We start from the raw sequence: 6,000 nt of genomic DNA on the forward strand, positions 1-6,000 counted from the left end.
CTATAAACAGTGTGAAGCGGGAAACAGATTCTCCCCTAGAGCCTCCAGAAAGGCATGCAGGCTGCGAATACCTTGCTTTCAGCATGGTGAGCCCATACCCGTCACTTCTGACCTGAAAAATTCTAAGATAATAAATTTGTGTTTTTTAAAGCCACTAAGGTTGCTACGATAGCAATAGAAAACTATTTTGTTATCTCTCTTGATTCTGTAGGTTCACTGGGCTCACCTGGGCAATTTTGCTCCGTGTGGTGTCAGCAAGAACTCCAGACCTCTGAGGACTTGATTGGGCTGAGCTCTCCAAGATGACTCGCTCACGTGACTGGTGGTGGCAGTTAGTGTTTGTGACCTGCTAGGAGCTCTGTTGAGGCTGTTGTCCAGAGTGCCTAGCTGTGACCTTCCCATGTGGCTTGGACTTCTCACAGTATACTGACTGGGTTCTGAGAGGGAGCTTCCCAGATTGAGCATTCCAAGAAACCCAGTCAGAAGCTGCCAGGGTTCTTATGACTCAGGCAGGCCTGGAACTGGCAAAGTGTCACTTCAATGAAGTTCTGCTTGGTCAGCCAAGATTCACTGTGGGAATGTGCTACACAAAGGTGTGATTACTGAGAGACCTGCTATGCTGGGGTCAGTTTTGGGAGACTAGCTACCACACAAGGTAACTCTTTTTTCATTTGCAGCTTCATCTTAATCTTATTCCTCTTGGCCCATGCACCGTTGATGCTCTGCTCAGGTCTAATGGAACTAGGAACTAGGGATTTTCACACCTTTTCAGCTTTGCACCTGTTGATGCTTCATGGAGAGAATCTTCCCATGCCCTATAAAACTGACACAATTCCAACATGTGGGATTTCCCCCACACCACCAAGCAATTCTTTACACTAGCTGGGTGTCCTACAGTTCAACTCAGTTCTGACACTACCTACCCAGAGGTAGCATCAGATTTTACCACTTAAGGGCTCAGCTCCACAAGACTGCCCACAGTTGCCAAACATGAGTCCAGGTTGTCAGCTGTGCATCTGATTGAGTGACTAGAGATGGGAATTTTCACAGACTCCCCTCCTTGGGTTCAATTAATTTGCTAGAGCAGCTCAGAACTCAGAGAAACATTTTATGTACTAGATTACTGGTTTATTGTAAGAGTCTATCACTCAGGAACAGCTAGATGGAAGAGATGCAAAGAGCAAGGTATGGGTAAAGGGGGGATGGAATTTCCATGCCTTCTCTGAGCTGGTCACTGTCGCCACATCTCCAAGTGTTCATCAGCCCAGAAGCTCTTCAAACCCTGTCCTTTTTGGTTTTTATGGAGGCTTCATTGTATACGCACATTCATTAAACGTAGGCCATCGGTAATTTAACTTAATCTCCAGCTCCTCTCCCCTCCCAGGAGGTAGGAGGTGGGACTGAAAATTTCAACCCTCCAATCACATGGTTAGATCCCCTGGCAACCTGTGCCCATCCTTAGGAGACCTCTGGGGCTTTCCCAAAGTCTCCTCATTAACATTACAAAAGGCACCTTTAGGGCTCTCATCAATTAGGAAAGTCTAAGGGTTTTAGGAACTGTGTGCCAGAAATGTGAGGAAGACCAATTAATATTTATTATAAATCACAACGATCAATCACATCTTTCTTACCTGCCTAATTATAGCTCATCTTTAAGACACATTTCAGCTATCATCTCCTTCAGTAAACCATCCCCATCTTAGGTTAGGTGCCCGTACTGATGATTTTCTCTACACAACATCCTGCCCTTACATCTATGGAAGAATACGAGTGTGTCTTAATTCTCACTGATTTACCTGTCTGTATTTTTAAAAAATCAGGCCATAAGCTCCTCAGAAGAGTGCATTTTGTACTCTCCGATTCCCCAGATGGACCTAGTATAGATGGCACAAAGAAGGGTCTCAGTAAATGTTGGCTAACAGAGTAGTAATCGAACAATTCTCTGCATATATTTATTACTTACCACAAAACGAAAATGCACCCAACATGACATTGTACAAATGTCCTGGTTTCAACCATGCACAAAATTATGTATGCATGAGGGCGGGAACTAAAAAGGAAGAAGGGAAATGCCCATAATCAGTTGGGAAGGAAGAACTGTGGGTATCTTTTTATTTTTCTCTTTAATGTTCTAATATCATAACGCTGCCACTGTTAAAATAAATGAAAATGTGTAGACATCTGGTTCCAAAGCGTCAACAGCCTTGTCACCTGCAGCACGGACCGCTGATTGGCTTAACCTGGGAGTTTCTTAGAAATGCAGACTCTCAGACCTCACCCCAGATTTACAGCATTAGAACCTGCATTTTAGCGAGACCCCCCCCCCCCGCCACGCCGTGATTTTGTGTGCGCATTGAAGTTTGCGAAGAACACAACCCTCAATACAGTCTTTCACCCTTTCCTTTATTAAATTTACGGCCATTTGTTTAACAGACCCTTTTGCAAAGATTCCGAGGACAACACGATAAACCGAGCTTATTCACATCTCTGCCAGGGCTTTCTGCGTCTCCTGAGCTCGGTTCTATCAGCCCCTTCTAGCAATCTAGAGTAGGTAGTGGGCTGGGCACAGGGGAGTCGCCGCGCGGGTCGCGCCGCGCAGCACGGCAGGGCCGCCGGCCGCAGCCTCCAGGCCCGCGGCGCCGCATCTCCCCGCGCCGGGCACGGTGGCGCGCGCCTGTAATCCCAGCTTCCCGGGAGGCTGAGGTCGGCGGATCGTGGGTGACCGGGGGTTCGGGACTACCGCGCTGTGTAGAGCGGGCGTCCGCACTGGGCCTGGCACCAACATGGGGCTCCCGGGGGAGCTCGGGGGTACCAGGTTGTCTAAGGAGGGGGGACCCGGCCCAGGCCGGACACGGAGCAGGTCAAACTCCCCGTGCTGGGCGGCGGTGGGACCGCGCCTGCGAGCAGTGCCTGCAGTTCTGCCCGGACATCCGACGAGACCCGGTCTCTTTTGTTTAATCTTCCCTGGATTCTCTTTTTAAAGAATCGTTTTTCCCCAGCATTATTTTTGCACACAGCAGACCACCTAACTTCACGGAGTACACGGGGCGGCGTACATACTACTGTTAAAAGATAAACTGAGGCATATTAAAATTTTTAAGATTTTACTTGAGCAAAAATCGATTCCAATCGAGCAGCATCCAATCTAGCAGGTAGGAAGGAGCTCCGAGGAGCTGTACAAAATGAAAGACTTTAGTAGGCAGAAGGGAGCAGGAACAAGGAAGTTATACTAGGCAAAAAAGCTGGTTGGCTATTGCTAGGTTACTTTCCTTTAGGGGATGGCAGGAGTCTATCAGGCGGATAACCTAACTAGTAGTGCTGATCAGGTGATTCCTGATTGAATGGTTTTAGATTACATTTCTAGGGGGCAGAGGTCGTAGTTAGATCTAGGTTTGGTGACAATGAGGCTTAGCATAAATAACTCCATTTGGGGCCTGTCTTTTTTTTTTTTTTTTTTTTTTAACACTACTGTATACTTTATCTTTAGGTTTTGCACACAGGGGAAGGGTGGTGTAGTCAGTCCACACTGGAAGAAGCTCTTCTTAGTGACTTATTATCCTGGGGATTTCTCCACCCTGCAATCAGCCTTTCCCAAAACAGTAAGGCTGCACTGCATTTTGTAAATACTGCTGCATTATATTGCATTGCATGACAATTGTATAATCCAAGACAGATTTGCCACAGGTCTGAACTTCCAAGATTTTTCAGGAACTTCTCACTCAAAAACCTGTACACAATTGTTCTTCCTGGATTGGACAAAAGACCTAAAGAGACATTTCACCAAAGCAGATATATGGATGGCAAATAAGCACATGAAAAGGTTTTCAACATCATTAGCCACTGAGGAAATGCAAATTACAACCACAATGAGATGTCACTGCATACCTATCAGAATGGCTAAACTAAAACTAGTAACAATGCCAAGTGTTGATGAGGCTATATACATTGCTGGTGGGAATGTAAAATGGTGCAGCCACTCTGGGAAACACTTTGGCAGTTTCTTTAAAAACTAAACATGCAAGTACCATGCCACCCAGAAGTTGCACTCCTGGACATTTATCCCAGAGAAATGAAGACTGATGTTTACACAAAAACCTATCCTCAAATATTTATAGCAGATTTATTCATAATAGTAAAAAGCTGGAAACAACCCAAATGTCCTTTAATGGGGAATGTTCAAACTGTGGTATATTCATACCACAGAATAGTATTCAGTAATAAAAAGGAATGAACTATTGAAGCACTCAACAACCTGGATGAATTTCCAAAGAATTACAGTGAGTGCAAAAAGCCAATCCCAACAGGTTACATATTATATGTTTCCATTTATATAACATTGTTGAAATTACAAAATTATAGAAATGGACAACAGGTTAGTGGTGACCAGATGTTGGGGGGGGGCAGGAGGAAAGTGGATGTGGCTATAACAGGGCAACATGAGGATCCTAGTCGTGATGGAAATGTTCTGTATCTTGACTTTATCAATATCAATACCCTGCTCCTGATATTGCATTATAGTTTTGCAAGATGTCACCATTGGGGGCAACTCAGTAAAGGGTACATGAGATCTTTCTATATTATTTCTTATAATTGCAGGTGAATCTACAATTATGTATAAGTTTAAAATTGAATTAAAAAAAGACAGAGGTCAGGACACTGAGACGCAGCCATTTCTAAAGAGTCCTTAGACTCTTAGGGGAGAGGGAAGATGGAAACAGAACAGCTGGAGAGTACAGAGAAGAAAAGGTCCAAGGAAGATTGATTCATGAAGGATGAGTTGTCAATAGTTTGTGTCCTGCACAGAATTAAATTTAGGGCCAAAAAAAGAGACAAAGCATTAGAAACTTGGGAAGTTGATAGTAATGGTTTCCTGGGTTTGGAAAGCAGACCTCAGCTGACAAGCAACTGGTGAGGCAAGGAAGTGGAGGCAAATACTGTTCCTGTAACAAGTTTGGTGGTGGTTGGAAGGAAAGATTCTGGGGAAGAAGCACGAGGGCCAGACAGGAGGGCATGTGTTCTCTTTTTTGTTGTCTGAAGATGGACATGCAGGCATTCTGTAGTTTGAAGAGAGGCAGGTAAGAGGGAGAGAGATCAAAGACACGAGGGCAGAATGGAATTGGGAGAAAGGTCAAAAGCTCAGATGGCATATCTATTAGCCTCGGAAATGAGGGGAAATTTTCCTCTGAGTAGAAAGGAAGAGGTTGGGATATGTGAAGAACTACCAAATTAGGAGGTAGGGGGAAAAGGAGCTACAAGAATATCATGACTCTCTTCTCTCCTTCAAGGCTCAGCCTCAGTTTACCAGGCACCCCGCACGCCGCCCCGCCACCGCCCTTCCAGCCAGGAGCCACCTCTTCAATTCAACTCAGATGACTTCATTTTCCAGAAACCTTTCCTTCAGTTCTCCTGCCTTGCCTCTCTCTTTCTCTTCAGAGTTGCATAGGAGTCCACCTAATAAATATTTATTGAAAGAACATGACGTCGAGAATAAAATGCAGTTGATATTCCTCATATTAAACTTCTCCTTTCCATATCTATCTGGATGACCTGTCTCCTTTGCATTACAAGCTGGCAGAGAATAAGATTAGGGGGAAAGGGAGATCATGAAGTAGAAATGAACACGAGAAAGAGGAGTACTTTGGGGTCTCTTGACTTTGGCTTACGGTTGTTGGAATAATTCCATGGGAATGAAGAAGGGATAGGTTTGAAGAAAGAGGAACATAGCATAAGTGGAACAGAGCCCGAACCAAGAAAGAAGATGCACACTAAATATTACAAAGAAGGGAAAGTGGTTTTCCTTCTGCACGTTTGGATCTACCTCTTTTATTTTGTGAGATGTAGAAGCCCATCCCTAGGCTACTCTGACTGGAAGAATCGTTTTATTGCACAACCCTCTGTGTCTTCCTATATGAATTTGAGAAAAAAGTTGCCTCCTGTTCCGGTATATTCTTGTTTGCATTCTGTTCTCTCAGTATTTTAATGCAGCTCCGAAAAGAGACA

Source organism: Balaenoptera musculus, chromosome 11 (assembly GCF_009873245.2).
Source record: "Balaenoptera musculus isolate JJ_BM4_2016_0621 chromosome 11, mBalMus1.pri.v3, whole genome shotgun sequence".
In the NCBI taxonomy this organism is placed as follows: domain Eukaryota; kingdom Metazoa; phylum Chordata; class Mammalia; order Artiodactyla; family Balaenopteridae; genus Balaenoptera; species Balaenoptera musculus.